The sequence below is a fragment of the Chlorocebus sabaeus genome, chromosome 12 (genome assembly GCF_047675955.1).
Source record: "Chlorocebus sabaeus isolate Y175 chromosome 12, mChlSab1.0.hap1, whole genome shotgun sequence".
In the NCBI taxonomy this organism is placed as follows: domain Eukaryota; kingdom Metazoa; phylum Chordata; class Mammalia; order Primates; family Cercopithecidae; genus Chlorocebus; species Chlorocebus sabaeus.
Genome location: NC_132915.1, coordinates 10,501,989 through 10,517,266, shown reverse-complemented (window position 1 = coordinate 10,517,266; position 15,278 = coordinate 10,501,989). Strand labels below are relative to the sequence as shown.

The following is a 15,278-nucleotide window of genomic DNA, read 5'->3' as shown; positions in this document are numbered from 1 at the left end:
GAATTCACCGATTTTATTCAGCTCATTAACTATTGAGGAAACCAGTAAGACGTTGCAAGAAGTCCAAAGGAGAAACCAAAAAGCAGACACAAATGTAAATCCCAAAAAACAATCGAATGAAATTTCTTATTAGATGCAAAATTTGCTTTTTCCACAAGGATGTGAGAGAATCAATTGCCTCTCCACAAGACAAAATGTATTTGCATGCCTGGACAAGAATCATTTGCATTGCTCTCAGTTGTCTATAATTACAGAGGTGTAAAATAGCTGAAAAACAATGAAGCTGTAGAGATAATCTGGAAAAGTATGCTGGACAAGACATCCAGTAATCTGCTTTGCCTATTTCAAAAGTATTTTCAATTTTTCCCACATACGTATTTAACAGCTTCAGTTCGCGCTTTACTTTGAAACTGGCACAGGTCCCCTTCCCATGTATCTGATAGTTTGTAACTACTCAGAATTCTCAAAAAAGACATATTCTGGACCCTTGACAGCCCAGGTATCAAGGGCCTTCTGCTGTATCAAGCTTCCATGGACCCCAACTGAGGAGCCACCAGAGTTTTCCCTCTAATTAGATTTGAACTGCATCAGTCTTTCTTCTTCTGCCTTTTAACCACAAACAAAAGTCACTTGGTATCCAGAAATCCTCCAAATATCAAGAAATAAGACTGACTCACTGTTTGTAATGGCTGTATGTAGATCAGGGAACACATTTCTGCATCCACTACCTTTTTGATTCCACTTCATCTTAGGAATAACTGTAGGCTTTTTAAATCCCTCCAACTAAAATAATTCCAGTACTAACAAACAAAATCTCTTCTCACCCACACATGGATTCAAGCTAAATTCAGAGAGATTAAGAAATTTGGCCAGTTGCAGTGGCTCATGCCTATAATCCCAGTACTTTGGGAGCCCGAAGCGGGCGGATCACTTGTGGTCAGGAGTTCAAGACCAACCTGGCCAACATGGCAAAACTCTGTCTTTATTGAAAAAAAAAAAAAAGTACAAAAATTAGCAGGGTGTGATGGCACATGCTACTAGGGAGACTGAGGCAGGAGAATCGCCTGAACCCAGGAGACAGGGGTTGCAGTGAGCCAAGATGGTGCTACTGCACTCCAGCCTGGGTGACAGAGCGAGATTCCATCTCAAAAAAAAAAAAAAGAAAAAAAAAAAAGAAAAGAAACTTGCTCAAAGTCCCACAACGATTATAATAAGTAACCAAACCATGCTATGATGCAAGCAAAGTTAATCTGACTCCTCACTCTGACTGCCTTCCATCATACCGTGCTGCTCCTCTATGACCCAGATATTTGTGCCACCTTCTGCAAATATTCACTCAGTGCCTACCATCCATAGGCATTTTGTGGGCATCACCATTCATCTGGTCACCCAAGACAGAAACTTTTGTATTAGCCTGACTCCACCATCTGCTCTGTCTTGCACATTCAGTTGAATGTTCAGTTCTATACATTTTACCTTGACGTGTTTCTCCACTTCATCCCCTCCACTTTGTACCCTACACTGTTGACTTATTCATCTCTCACCTGGAATAACACAGTCTTGTTCTCTGGCCTACTCAATTCCAGCTTATTCTCACTTCTCTTTCCTAGCCACGTATCCTTCTTACCATTAAAAAGTAATATATTGCTGATCTGAGCTTGTCTCTCCCTTGCTTAACAAACCTCAGTGGCTCCCCATTTCCTGCACCATGATGTACTATCTCCTTAGCATGGCCCATAGAGACTTGGAAAGCATACAAGCCCATCTTTCTGGTCACTTTACATCTTACATCCTGGCCACTGATGAACCTGTGAGCTACCCACAACTTATCAGTGCCTGTGTCCTCAGCACCCCATCACTCTTGTGCCTCTATGCCTTGGTTCATGCTGTTCTTTTCAACTGTGGTGCTCTTCCCCAGCTCCCAGGTCAGATATCTCTTATCTGACACATTCATTGATGTCACCGCCACTATTCCTCCTCCATGGGGGAAAGTAACTCTCTCAATCAGAGTGCACATACCTCTATTCTAGCATACGCATACTCACATTCTGCAATAGTGTTTTTATATTTCTATCCCTCACTAGACTGCCGTCTCTTCAGTGGCAGGGGTTACTCTTGGTACCTTAGAATTTGCGGCACATACGCAGCACAGAGCCCAGCATGAGGAGGTGCTAAATGTGTGGCTGAATATTTGAATTAGTAAAGGAACGAATATCAGACTCATATCCCACTCAGGGTGCTTTCACTACATCTTGATCTACTTCGAGACAGAAAAAACAACGAAAGCAAACAAGCAAAAAAAAAACAAAAAAAACAAAAAAAAAAAACAAGAAAAAAGCTAGCAAAAGCAATCAGAGAAGGAATCCTGTATACCCCTCACCTTCTTCCTAAACCCCTGTGGCTAGGAAACAATTGCCACACTGGGAACCAGTAGTGTTGAAATCAGCAATAGTGGGAGAATTAACATTATGGAAATTAGCAGATAATGCGAATAATATTTGGGGGAAGGGAGAATTGTTGTTGTTTCCTTTTAAAATTGTATGATTCAGTGGTTTCCTAATGTATTCATTAGGTTATGCAACTACCACCATCAAATTTCAGAACATTTTCATCACACCAAAAAAGGAACACAGTCATTAGCAGTCACTCCCCATAATTCCCCACCCCAGCCCCTGGCAGTGTTTCTTGTTTATTGAGAGCTGGTTGTTAAACATTTACAGCACACCACTGCTGGGAATGCAGCTATTTCTATAACAGTTACTTTTCTCTTCCTCACTTACTGTTTTGATTCTTCAAGAATCTTGAGGCCTGCTAAACCTCAAAGGTTTATAACACAAAGATGATTTTTCTTTAAAAGAAGTTATTTCAACTCTCACTTAATTCAACTTATCTGTCACAGAATGAGATGAAAAATAGTTATGCATAGAGAGGAAGATCAGAAACTAATAAATCTTTTAAAAGGCTAGATCACTTTCTGCTGGATTAGTATGTGGGATTTACTTTTGCATGAGACAATGGGCTCTTGTCTATTTTTAGAGTAGATAATGCATTTCCTAGGACCCACAGGAGGCCTTGGCTTCTCCTATTACTGAACACACATGCAGAGACCAGAGATTTTGTGAAAGGGAAAAAGAAGAAAGACAAGGGAAAAGGATTGGTGGTTTGTTCTTTTGATCACTAATGCAACTCCATCAGGAAAGATGAAATATAATGCCCAAGAATTTCCTAAAAGACATTCACTAGAAATGCGCAAAAATACGCTTGTTTCAAAAGATGTATATACATCCCCATATTCATGTAAAAGCACTTGCACCATGAAGTCATTTGTTAATCTGTTAATGACCCAATGACCCTAGAGCAGTTCCCTAGATGTGGGCTCCCAGACACCAGATGCACATTACTCATCTAATTAATGCTTGCTGATGAACTTGTTTCAAAATCTTTTATATTTGTAAACAGGAAAGGTTGGGCTGTCCTCTAAGATAGCATAAACCAAAAATCAAATTCTAAGCCCTGTAAGCATCTGAATGGACCCTTCCTTTCGGCCAAGAGCATTCCAAAGTCAACCTGAAAAACTAGTTCAGGCCATGATGGGAAGAGGGGGTGGGACAAGCCTTATTATCATTAACATCAACATAGACCTTGAGACTGCTAGAACAGACTCTTTAAGTCTGGTAAATATTTACAGGCTATCCTCTCTGAAGCCTGCTACCAGGAAGCTTCATCTACATGGTAAAACCTTGGTCTTCACAATCCCATACCTTAACCTAGACATTCTTTTCTATTGATTCCAGGTCTGTAGATAATAACCAATTGCCAATCAGAAAATCTTTGGACGGATCTATGACCCCTGACTTCCACTTTCCCATCTTTCCTGACCAAGCCAATGTACATCTTATATGTATTGATTGATGTCTTACGTCTCTCTAAAACGTACAAAAGCAAGAAGAGGTAGCCTGACCACCTTGGGCACTTGTCATCAGGACCTCCTGAGGCTGTGTCATAGGCATGTCCTTAACCTTGGCAAAATAAACTTATAAATTGATCGAGACTTATCTCAGATACTTTTTGGTTTATGTGGGGACTCTATCTTGTTACTCAAATTGTAGTTTGCTGTCCAGTAGCATCAGCATTACCTGAGAGCTTGTCAGAAACAGAGCCTGAGGCCGGGTGCTGTGGTTCATGCCTGCAGTCCCAATGCTTTAAGAGGCTGAGGTGGGAGGACTGCTTGGGGACAGAAGTTCAAGACCAGCCCGGGCAACATAGTGAGATCCGTATCTACAAAAAATAAAAATTAGGCTTGGCGCGGTGGCTCAGGCTTGTAATCCCAGCACTCTGGGAGACTGAGGCGGGAGGATCACCTGAAGTCAGTGACACACGCGTCTGTGTGAAGAGACCACCAAACAGGCTTTGTGTGAGCAATAAAGCTTTTCAATCACCTGGGTGCAGGTGAGCTGAGTCCGAAAAGAGAGTCAGCGAAGGTAGATAGGGGTGGGGCAGTTTTATAGGAGTTGGGTGGGTAGTGGAAAATTACAGTCAAAGGGGGTTGTTCTCTTGCAGGCGGGGCGGGGGTCACAAGGTGCTCAGTGGGGGAGCTTCTGAGCCCGGAGAAGGAATTTCACAAGGTTAATCGCTCAGTCAAGGTAGGGCAGGAACAAATCACAATGGTGGAATGTCATCAGTTAAGGCAGGAATGGCCATTTTCACTTCTTTTGTGATTCTTCACTTGCTTCAGGCCATCTGGATGTATACGTGCAGGCTTGGGCTCAGAGGCCTGACAGTCAGGAGTTCAAAACCAGCCTGGCCAACATGGAGAAACCCTATCTCTACTAAAAATACAAAAATTAGTCAGGCATGGTGGCGCATGCCTGTAATCCCAGCTATTCAGGAAGCTGAGGCAGGAGAATTGCTTGAACCCAGGAGGCGAAGGTCGCAGTGAGCCGAGATTGCACCATTGCACTTCAGCCTGGGCAACAAGAGCAAGACTCCATCTCAAAAAAATAAATAAATAAAATAAATGAAAATTAGCCAGGCATGGGGGCACACACTTGGAGTCCTAGTTACTTGGGAGGCTGAGCCAGAAGCATGGCTCGACCCCAGGAGTTGGAGGTTACAGTGAGCTATGGTTGTGCCACCAGGGCCCTATAATTGGCATCCGTTCTCACCTTCTTTTCTGGAATTTTTATGGAAAAAGAATTCACTGAGCCTTACTTGAAACTCATTCAAATGATCCCCAAACAGTTGAGATGTGTTGGGAATTCTCACTTTATTTCAAGCAATTCTGATGCTAAATCAAGAGGCTAATTCTCTACCCAGGTTGGAATCCTACTGACTGCAGGAAAGCCAGGGGACCATCTTCAGAGATCATGAGAAGTTTTACTTCCAATAATGCTTTTCTTTTATAAAAGTGATTCATGGCCAGGCGTGGTGCTCATGCCTGTAATCCCAACATTTTGGGAGGCTAAGGCAGGTGGATCGCTTGAAGCCAGGAGTTCAAGACCAGCCTAGGCAACATGGTGAAGCCCGTCTCTACCAAAAATACAAAAAAAAAGCTGGGTGCAGTGGTACACACCTGTAGTCCCAGCTACTTGGGGGGCTAAGTTGGGAGGATCACTTGAGGCTGAGAGATGGAGATTCCAGTGAGCCAAGATCATGTCACTGCACTCCAGGCTGGGTGACAGAGCCAGAACCTGTCTCAAAAAAAAAAAAAAAAAAAAAAATCATTCATACTCGTTACAGGAAATGTGAAGAACCTTGGAGAAGAAAGTTAAAATCACCTGAATGTCCACCCTATATGTTAAACACTTAATATTTTGGTAATTTTAAATATACGTATAATTGTAAGCATTACATGCCCTGTTTCCAATGGAATTCTTCATTTCACATAATTGGGAGCATAAAATAAATAGTTTGCATGATGTTTCATTTTGCATGTATTATGATTATTTTCATGCCCCTAAAAATTATTCAGGAATATGATTTTAATCATCTTATATTCCTATATGAATAAGTCACATTTTACTTAAATATTCTCATATTCTTGAATACGTAACCCTTATAGAAAACATTGTGATTAATATTCTTGCATATAAATCTTGTTCTGACTTTCTGATTATTTCTTCCATATAGATTTTCAGAAGTGCATCTGTGGTATGAACTTTACAGATTATTGATACATAACGCCAAATGGCTTTCCAGAGAATCTACAGTAAGTCACCCTCCCAGCAGGCACCATGCTCTCGCCAGCCTCTCTACCAACTGATTTCTTTTTTTTGTTTGTTTTTTGAGATGGAGTTTTGCTCTCGTTGCCAGGCTGGAGTGCAATGACGTGATCTCAGCTCACTGCAACCTCCGCCTCTGGGGTTCAAGTGATTCTCCTGCCTTAGCCTCCCAAGTAGCTGGAATTACAGGCAGCCGCCACCATGCCTGGCTAATTTTTGTATTTTTAGTAGAGATGGGGTTTCACCATTTTGGCCAGGCTGGTTTTGAACTCCCGACCTCAAGTTATCCGCCTGCCTCAGGCCTCCCAAAGTGCTGTAATTCCAGGCGTGAGCCACCACGCCGGGCGCTTTGCTGGTTTTTTAGGTTATGATTACCACTTCATTGTTTTCATTTGCATTTCTTTGATAACAAGTGTGGTTGAAGACATTGTTGGAACCTAGGTTTAGATTCCTTCCTGGGATAGGGGGTCGTCTCGAGAGACCACTCAACACGGGAGTCACAGCAGAGAGATTTATTACTAGCGCGCTAGGGTCCTCTGCACAAAGGTGGCAAAGGACCCCGATTGCTTGTTACAGGTAGTTTATATAGGCAAACACCACCGGTTCAAACAAGGCGCGAAATTCAAACAAAGCTTAAGGCGCGAGATTCAAACAAGGCTTAAGGTTCAAAATGATTGGAGCCAGCTATGGTGCGAGCAGGGTGTGTCTTTTCTGATTGGTTGGGGTAGGCTAGTTCTCTGATTGGTTGGGGTGGGCTCGTATGAGGGGTTTTTCCTGGAATTATTTTTCTGTTTGCGTTCCGGGGATATTGGGTGTTTACTAAGGGGCCATCTGGTGTTGGGTGGGTCTGAGTGGCCATCTGGTGTTGGGTGGGTCTGAGTGGGTTGTTTTTCTAAGTTTCAAAATGGCCTAACTTAAGTTTCTAATTTTTATTAAGTTTCTAATTTTTATTCCTTTCAACATTTCTATTGTTTGCTGACATTTTTATTTCTCCAGTGAATCCCCTATCCTATAGTCTGTTCTGTTATTGGAGTGCTACTGCTATCAGAGATGTTCATATATTCCCTTTATTAACTCTCTGTCATTTGCTCTTTCTGCTTGATTGCCATTAGTCATTTAATGGTTTTTAAAGTCATGAGGTTTTATATGTTTGAATTGAATAGTCAAAATCATGACTCTTTCTTTGTGATTTCTTCTGTAGTGTTTATGATTAGAAGGATGCATTAAGGAAGGTATAATTAAACTATATATTTTTCCACGAGGCAGGATAACCATGCTGATAGCGAGCAGCCTTATCTCCTTCCTGATTGAGCATGCTGTTGGCCTGCACCTGTATCGATTTCAGAATAATTCATTTCTTTTTTATTTTTTATTTCTGTGACACCCCTTTTTATGCTTAAACTATTTTAATTAATTGATTAATTATTTTGATGTTTTCTTAATCATATATTATTTCCTAAAACACACTAAGGAGTCTGTTTGACAGTTGAGCTATCCCACCGAGCTGCCAATTCTTGCTGCAGTATCATCTGATTTTAATTACCATAGCCTTACACCTGGCTAACTCCATTTTTAGGAATAACATGCCTTTTTATTATTTGGCTTTCTTACTCTTTGGCTCCTTATGGGGTAAATCAACTTTCTAATCCAAGAGCTGACATTTTCAGCAAAGAAGAAATCGTCTTTCGTTATGTTAACATAGAGCCTTAGATATTAGTAGGGGCAGCTTCCTCAAACCATTCCACAAAATGGCCAGATAGCTTTACCTTTCCAAACACTGAACTAGGATGTGTGTAACCTTTTGGTGTTATGTCTAAAGTTTCATTAAAATTTACCGTGCAAAACAATCTAAGTGTTTCTTTTTCTTTTTCTTTTTTTTTGAGTCTGAGTTTCGCTCTTGTTACTTCGCTGGAGTGCAGTGGTGCGACCTCAGCTCACGGCAAACACCCCCTCCCGGGTTCAAGCCATTGTCCTGATTCAGCCTCCAGAGTAGCTGGGATTACAGGCATGCGCCACCTCGCCCAACTAATTTTGTGTTTTTAGTGGAGACGGGGTTCTCCATGTTGAACAGGCTGGTCTCCAATTCCCGACCTCAGGTGATCTGCCCGCCTCAGCCTTCCAAGGTGCTGGGATTACAGGTGTGAGCCACTGCATGCGGCCCAATCTGAGTGTTTCTTGACATATCTGGCTGTCTAGGATAGCACAGAGGCAATTTAAACAGCTAAGAAAACGTCGGTTTGTCCTTGTGGCTATATTTACGGTTGAAATTGTGAAGACCAAGTGTCCTATATTTTCTTGAAGGACATTTTTTTCTTTTCCTTGGACTAACCTCTTGTTGATCACTTTTTAAATTTCTCACAATAGTCATTCTTAAGTAAACCACTGAAAGGGTGTAGGGAGTGAAGAGAGCTGCAGTCTGGTTTCTGACAGAACTGGCTTACCTCTTGCTTCCCTACTTCCCATTAGCATCAGCTTCTTCATCTATAAAGAATCATTTAACAAAATGACATTTGTCTCGTAGAGCTGGTAAAGTAGTTAAATGGAATTCTGTATGGAAGGACCTTAGCACAATGCTTGCACAAAATAAAAACTAAATAAATATAAGGTAGGTGTAGTGGTGCAGGCCTATAGTCCCATCTACTTATGAGGCTGAGACAGAAGGATTCCTTGAGCCCAGGAGTTCAAGACTGCAGTGCACACTGATGGCGCCTGTAAGTAGCCACTACACTCCAGCCTGAGCAATATAGCAAGAGCTTGTCTCTGAAAAAAAAAAAAAAAAAAAAGTGCTTTTTTGAAACACAGTCTCACTGTGTCGCCTGGGCAGGAGTGCAATGGTGCGATCTCGGCTCACTGCAACCTCTGCAAACCCAGCTCAAGATATCCTACCATGTCAGTCTCCCAAGCAGCTGGGACTACAGGCACTCACCACCACATGCAGCTAATTTTTGTATTTTTTGTACAGATGGGGTTTCTCCATGTTTCCCAGGCTGGTCTTGGACTCCTGGGCTCAAGCAATCCTCCTGCTTTGGCCCCCAGAAAAATTGTTAATGTTGAAAAAACACTAAATAAATGTAAGCTTACAAAATAGACCTCCTCACTGCAGGCTGCCTCAGTCCTTGCAAATGATCTTGCTTGACTTCTACTTTGCTGATACGATGAAGCTCTCAATCTACCCTCTTCTTTATGCTCATCCTTAACCCTATCCATCTCATTCCCTCCTTATTCCTATCTCAAGAAAAAACAGGTCCTCTTGCCTGCCAAGGCTATCCCTACGTCTTTGATCTCCTTTCTTCCCTCCCTCCTTCCTTCCTTCCCTTCCTCCCTTCTTCCCTTTCTCCTTCCTTCCCTCCCTCCTTCATTGTCTTTTCTTTCTTCCTTCCTTCTTTCCCTCCTCCCTTCCTTCTTTTCCTTCCTCCTTCTCTCCCTCCTTCTCTCTCTGAACCTTGCTCAGTTCCCTTCGCCCTTAGATCAGCAGTTCTCTACATGTGCCCTGTCCTTTCTTTTTGTTATAAATAGACTCAGTTCTCTCCTGCCCTATAGAAACAAACCATCTTTAAGCATTATATTTTAGTTATCTATTGCTACATAATAAATTATGTCAAGACTTAGTGACTTGCAACAACCATAAGTATTTCTCCTCTCCCATTGTTTCTTTGAGTCTGGCATTGAGTGGCAGCTTGGTTGGGCAGTTCTGGCTTGGGGTCTGTCAAAATGTTGCAGTCAGGTCAGCTGAGGCCGCAGTGTCTGAAGGGTTAATGGAAATGGAGAATCCACTTCTGAGGTAGCTCACTGCAAAAGCTGGCAAATTGGTGTTGACAAGTGGAGTCCTCTCTGTGTAAGAATCTCCTCAGGGCTGCCTGAGTGTTCTCACAACATGGTGGCTAGCATTCTCCTAGGGTGTATGATTCATGCAGCCAATGCAGAAGCTATAATTTCTTTACGAACTACCTTTGGAAGTCACACACTGTTATTTTCTCTGTATTCTGGTGGTCGCACAGAGCAGACTTGGTACAACATGGCACAACAAAAGTACATGAACCCTAAAAGGCAATAATGATTGGGGGCCAACTCAGAGGCTGACTGCCCCACCTACTAGCATTCTCTTTGTTCTCCTGTGACTTTGAAAAGGTTGCCCACCATGGCTCCAATTTCTCATCCTCTGCTCTCTCAGGCACAGTTACTGTTTGCAAGCAGTCAAAGTTGGCTCTAGGTATTCCAAAGAGAAGTTTATTAAAAAGATATTGTTGGAAGTGCTGGAGAACCAGAGTTGCTGAGGTTGAGTCTCCAAAAAGAATGCCCAAAACCAGGCCACAAGACTGGCAGAGGAACCAAAATTTCCCTTGCTGTGGCCACTTCTACTGCTATTGTTCAAAAAGCCAAAGCTTCTGCTACCGCTTACCCAACAAAAATACAGCTGATCCTTGAACAACACAGGTTTGAACTGCACTTACACGTGGATTTTCTTCAACAAAAGTCACAGTGAGTGTGCTTGCCTCTCCTGCCTCCTGTTCCACCTCTTCCGCTTCTGCCACCCCTGAGACAGCAAGATCAGCCCCTCCTCTTCCTCCTCCTTCTCAACCTCTCAACATGAGGATGACAAGGATGAAGACCTTCATGATGATTCGCTTCCACTAAATGAATAGTATATTAGTTCGTTCTCACATTGCTATAAAGACATACCCGAGACTGATTAATTTATAAAGAAAAGAGGTTTAATTGACTTTTAGCTATGCATGACTGGGGAGGCCTCAGGAAACTTACAATCATGGCGGAAGGGGAAGAGGCACATCTTACATGGTGGCAGGAGAGAGAGAGAAGAGTGAACAAAGGAGGAACTTCCAAACACTTATAAAACCATCAGGTCTCTTGAGAACTCACTCACTATCATGAGAACAGTATGGGGGAAACCACCCCCATGATCAAACCACCTCCCACCAGGTCCCTCCCTCAACAGCTGGGGATTATAACTCAAGATGGGATTTGGGTAGGAATACAAAGCCTAGCCATATCAAATGGTAAATGTATATTTTTTTTATTATTTTCTTAATAACATTTTCTTTTCTCTAGCATACTTTATTGTAAGAATACGATATATAATGCATATATAAAATATATGTTAACTGTTTATATGGGCTTCCAGTCAATAGTAGGCTATTACTACTTAAGTTTTGGGGAATAAAAAGTAATACATGGATTTTTGACAGTACAGGGGTCATTGCCCCAGCCCCATGTCGTTCAAGGGTCAACTGTAGTAAAAGATCCCACAAGAAAGTCTCTTTCCCAAGCTGTTGGTTTCTGAACAGGTGGTTAATATGAGTGTATTTGATGAGAAGCTGTATACATCACGTTCCTGCATTCCAGCTGTTAGAGAGGCTGAGAATCTCAATTTTCTGAGTTCTGTTTTGGTGAGGCAAGATGCAAAAGGCTGGAAATATCCCAAACATAATAAGAGTTTTCAGAAAGTGTAGGCCACACAAAAAGGAATGACAAACTGTCTGCAATATCCTCTTCCTTCTTATTCCTTGCAATTTGGTTTCTGTCTAAATTCCACTAAAGCTGCTTCTCAGCAGTCCCCAGTGATGTTACATGGGCTTTCCCACCCTTGGATCATTCCCGCACCTAGTGGGGAAATTAACTCTTCGCCAGCATCTTAGGTCAAGTTCCCCAGAAGTGGACACTGAGTGCATTCATGCCTTTGATTTTTTTTTTTTTTTTTTTTTTTGAGGTGGAGTCTCACTCTGTTGCCCAGGTTGGAGTGCAGTGGTGTGAACTCAGCCCATTGCAACCTCTGCCTCCCTGGTTTAAGCGATTCTCCTGCCTCAGCCTCCCGAGTAGTTGGGATTACAGGCATGCACCACCATAACCAGCTAATTTTTGTATTTTTAGTAGAGATGGGGTTTTGCCATGTTGGCCAGGCTCATCTTGAACCCCTGGCCTCAGGTGATCCACCCGCCTCAGCCTCCAAAAGTCCTGAGATTACAGATATGAGTCACTACACCCACCAATGCCTTTGATTTATTAAGAAAGTTTCTCCAGAGGAGTCAGGTTAGGAGGTGGGGGACGTAGGACAGCAGGGTCCTATACAAGGCCCTACATGATTGTGCCCTGTCTCCCCAACCTCATCTCACCACACATTCCCCGTGCTCACGAAGCTCCCTCCACAGCAATCTGCTCTCTGCTGCTGCTACACACCATGCCCTTTCTTGCTTGAGAGCTACTGTCCTTGCTCTTCCCTCCACCTGAAGACCTTTCCCCTGACGTGGGACATGGTCCTCATCATCCTTCAGGCCTCAGCTCTCTTGGCATCCTATCTTAGTGGCCTTTTCACTCCTTCCCCAGGTGGTAGCAATCATATCAGTCTGTGTATGTCCCTCAAAGCCTTTATGATAATCCAGAATTATTAATGGATTTGTTCAAATGTGTCCCTTCCCCAAAGAAAATTGAAAGTTGCCTGAAGAGGATTGCCTAATAAATACGTTGGGAGCCACCAAAATTCTTAGATTTTGGTAGGCATTCCGAAAATAAGTGCTAAAGGAATGAATGGAAAAGTATGCTTTGGAGAAGGAAGATGTTGTTAAACAGGACAACAAAACACAACATTATAAATCAATAGATAATTTAACCTCATAAAAGTTTAAAACTTCTCTATTTTAAAAGATGAGTAAACCTATTGAAAAGTGAAAAAACGCCTGTAATCCCAGCACTTTGGGAGGCCAAGGTGGGTAGATCACGAGATCAGGAGATCAAGACCATCCTGGCCAACATGGTGAAACCCCATCTTTACTAAAAATACAAAAAAATTACCCAGGTGTGGTGGCACACACCTGTAGTCCCAGCTACTCAGGAGTCGGAGGCAGAAGAATCACTTGAACCTGGGAGGCAGAGGTTGCAGTGAGCTGAGATCATGCCACTGCACTCTAGCCTGGTGATAGAGCATGACTCTGTCTCAAAAAAAAAAAAGAAAAAGAAAAACAAAAGCGAAAAAAAAAAATAGAACACATAAAACAGACCATAGGTTTGTTCAAGAACCCCTACCAAGTTAAGTGACTGATCTCACACAAATAAGAGCATTTTACTTTATTAAAAATAAAAAGAGGCCCAGAATTACAATAAAAAGAGAGTAAGATTACTATTAATGATTATGGGAAACTTAATTAGCTCCAAATAAACAATGATGATTTTTAGTGTTCCTACTAAATCTCCGTCAAACACTGGAATTATTTCCTTGCCTCTCCTCCCTACACCCACCCCAACTTTCCAACCCAATGTATCCCTTGTTAAATTAAGTTTAGCCTAAAGCTGTCTCCTTACCTCAAAAGGTTCCTCTGTACATAGTGAACTGTAACCTATCTGGATGTATAAACAGACTGTAACCTACTCTTGTATTAATTGTGGAGTTTCAGCCAATCACAGGCAGCCAACTGTACAAACTGTATGCAAATAAGGCCAACCTGTAACCAGTCCTGCTGTTCCTGTGCCTCACTTCCTTTCTCTGTCCATAAATCCTCTGACCACTGGGCAGTGCCGTAGTCTTTCTGCACCTATTCTGGCTCAGGAGGCTGCCCATCATTCTTTGCTCAGCTAAACTCTGCTCAAAATAATTTGTTTAAAGTTTTTATTTTAACACCCTAAGCTACCTCTGCTCACATAGGGGTTTGCATATTCCCCTAAGAGAATATGATCTTAACTGCTGGAAATTTAGGGCTTTGGGGAAGGAGTGTTGCCTTATTGGTCTTCATACCCCAGGGTCAGTGTGATGCTTGTCACAAAATAGGTGCTAGGGCTTAGGACATCCACACAGTCTCAGTGCAGATACTACTTAGCCCAGGGACCTGGTGGCTAGGCTGATTCTCTCCTTTCCAATAGGAGTCCTCTGCCACAAACACACTCCACCAGATCGTCAGTCAGACCAAGAAGCATCCAAGCTTGATCCCCCTCTTTGTATTTATTGGAGTTTTGTATTTATTGGAGTTTTGTATTTATTGGAGATACTGGAGCAGCACTGTATGTCTTGTGTCTGGCATTGTTCAATCCAGATGTTAGCTGAGACAGAAAGAATAACCCAGAGCCCTGGAAAAAGCTGGGTCCCAATGATTAATACAAGTTCTACTCAGTGAATGTGGATTACAGTAAACTGAAGAAAGAAGGTCCATATTTCTAAATGAAATGTTTCGTTATAAATCTGCTTTAGAATGAAGGTCTTCCAGAAGCCATCCTCACAATTTTCCATTTAACCAGGAAATATCCTCTAAATTCATGAAATCATGTAGATGTAATCTATTGGAGATTACACTGATTAATAAATAACTGAAACTTGGCAGAGTGTAGTGGCTCACACCAATAATCCCAGCACTTTGGGAGGCCAAGGTGGGTGAATCACCTGAGGTCAGGAGTTCGAGACCAGCCTGACCCACATGGGGAAACCCTGTCTCTACTAAAAATACAAAAATTACCTGGGTGTGGTGGCATGCACCTGTAATCTCAGCTACTCAGGAGGCTGAGACAGGAGAATCACTTGAACCCAGGAGGCAGAGGTTGCAGTGAGCTGAGATCACACCACTACACTCCAGGCTGGGCAACAGAGCAAGACTCCATCTCAAAATAAATAAATAAATAAATGGATAACTGAAATTTGAAAAAAAAATAGGTTTTAGGGGTGCAAGAGCAGTAACTGCAGGAGAAAAGTCCCCAAGCAGGTAAGAGGAAATGAAGCCCAAGGGCAAAGTGGACGTGTTGGACTTCCTTCTTAATAATCAACAGGAGTGTGTAGAGGCAGAGGCAGTGGCAGACAATGGAGTGTGTACATGCTTAAGGCTTTCTGTCATCTTGTTGAATATCAGGCACATGGAGAGAAATGTGAAAGATCTGAGGGGAGTGAAGGTGTGAAGTGGTCATACGAAACAGTGGAAAAACTAATATACTAGGGATGCTTAATAAGGTTACTGGGTGGCTGGGTGTGGTGGCACATGCCTGTAATCCCAGCACTTTGGGAGGTCAAGGTGGGCAGATCATGAAGTCAAGAGATCAAGACCATCCTGGCCAACATGGTGAAACTCT

The 15,278-nt window shown here is 42.4% G+C and overlaps 1 pseudogene; it reads left to right on the top strand.

The window, feature by feature from the left end:
* The first annotated feature begins 11,533 nt into the window (after positions 1-11,533).
* On the top strand, positions 11,534-14,382 carry LOC119624165 (cytochrome c oxidase subunit NDUFA4 pseudogene; annotated as a pseudogene).
* The last annotated feature ends 896 nt before the right edge of the window (positions 14,383-15,278 follow it).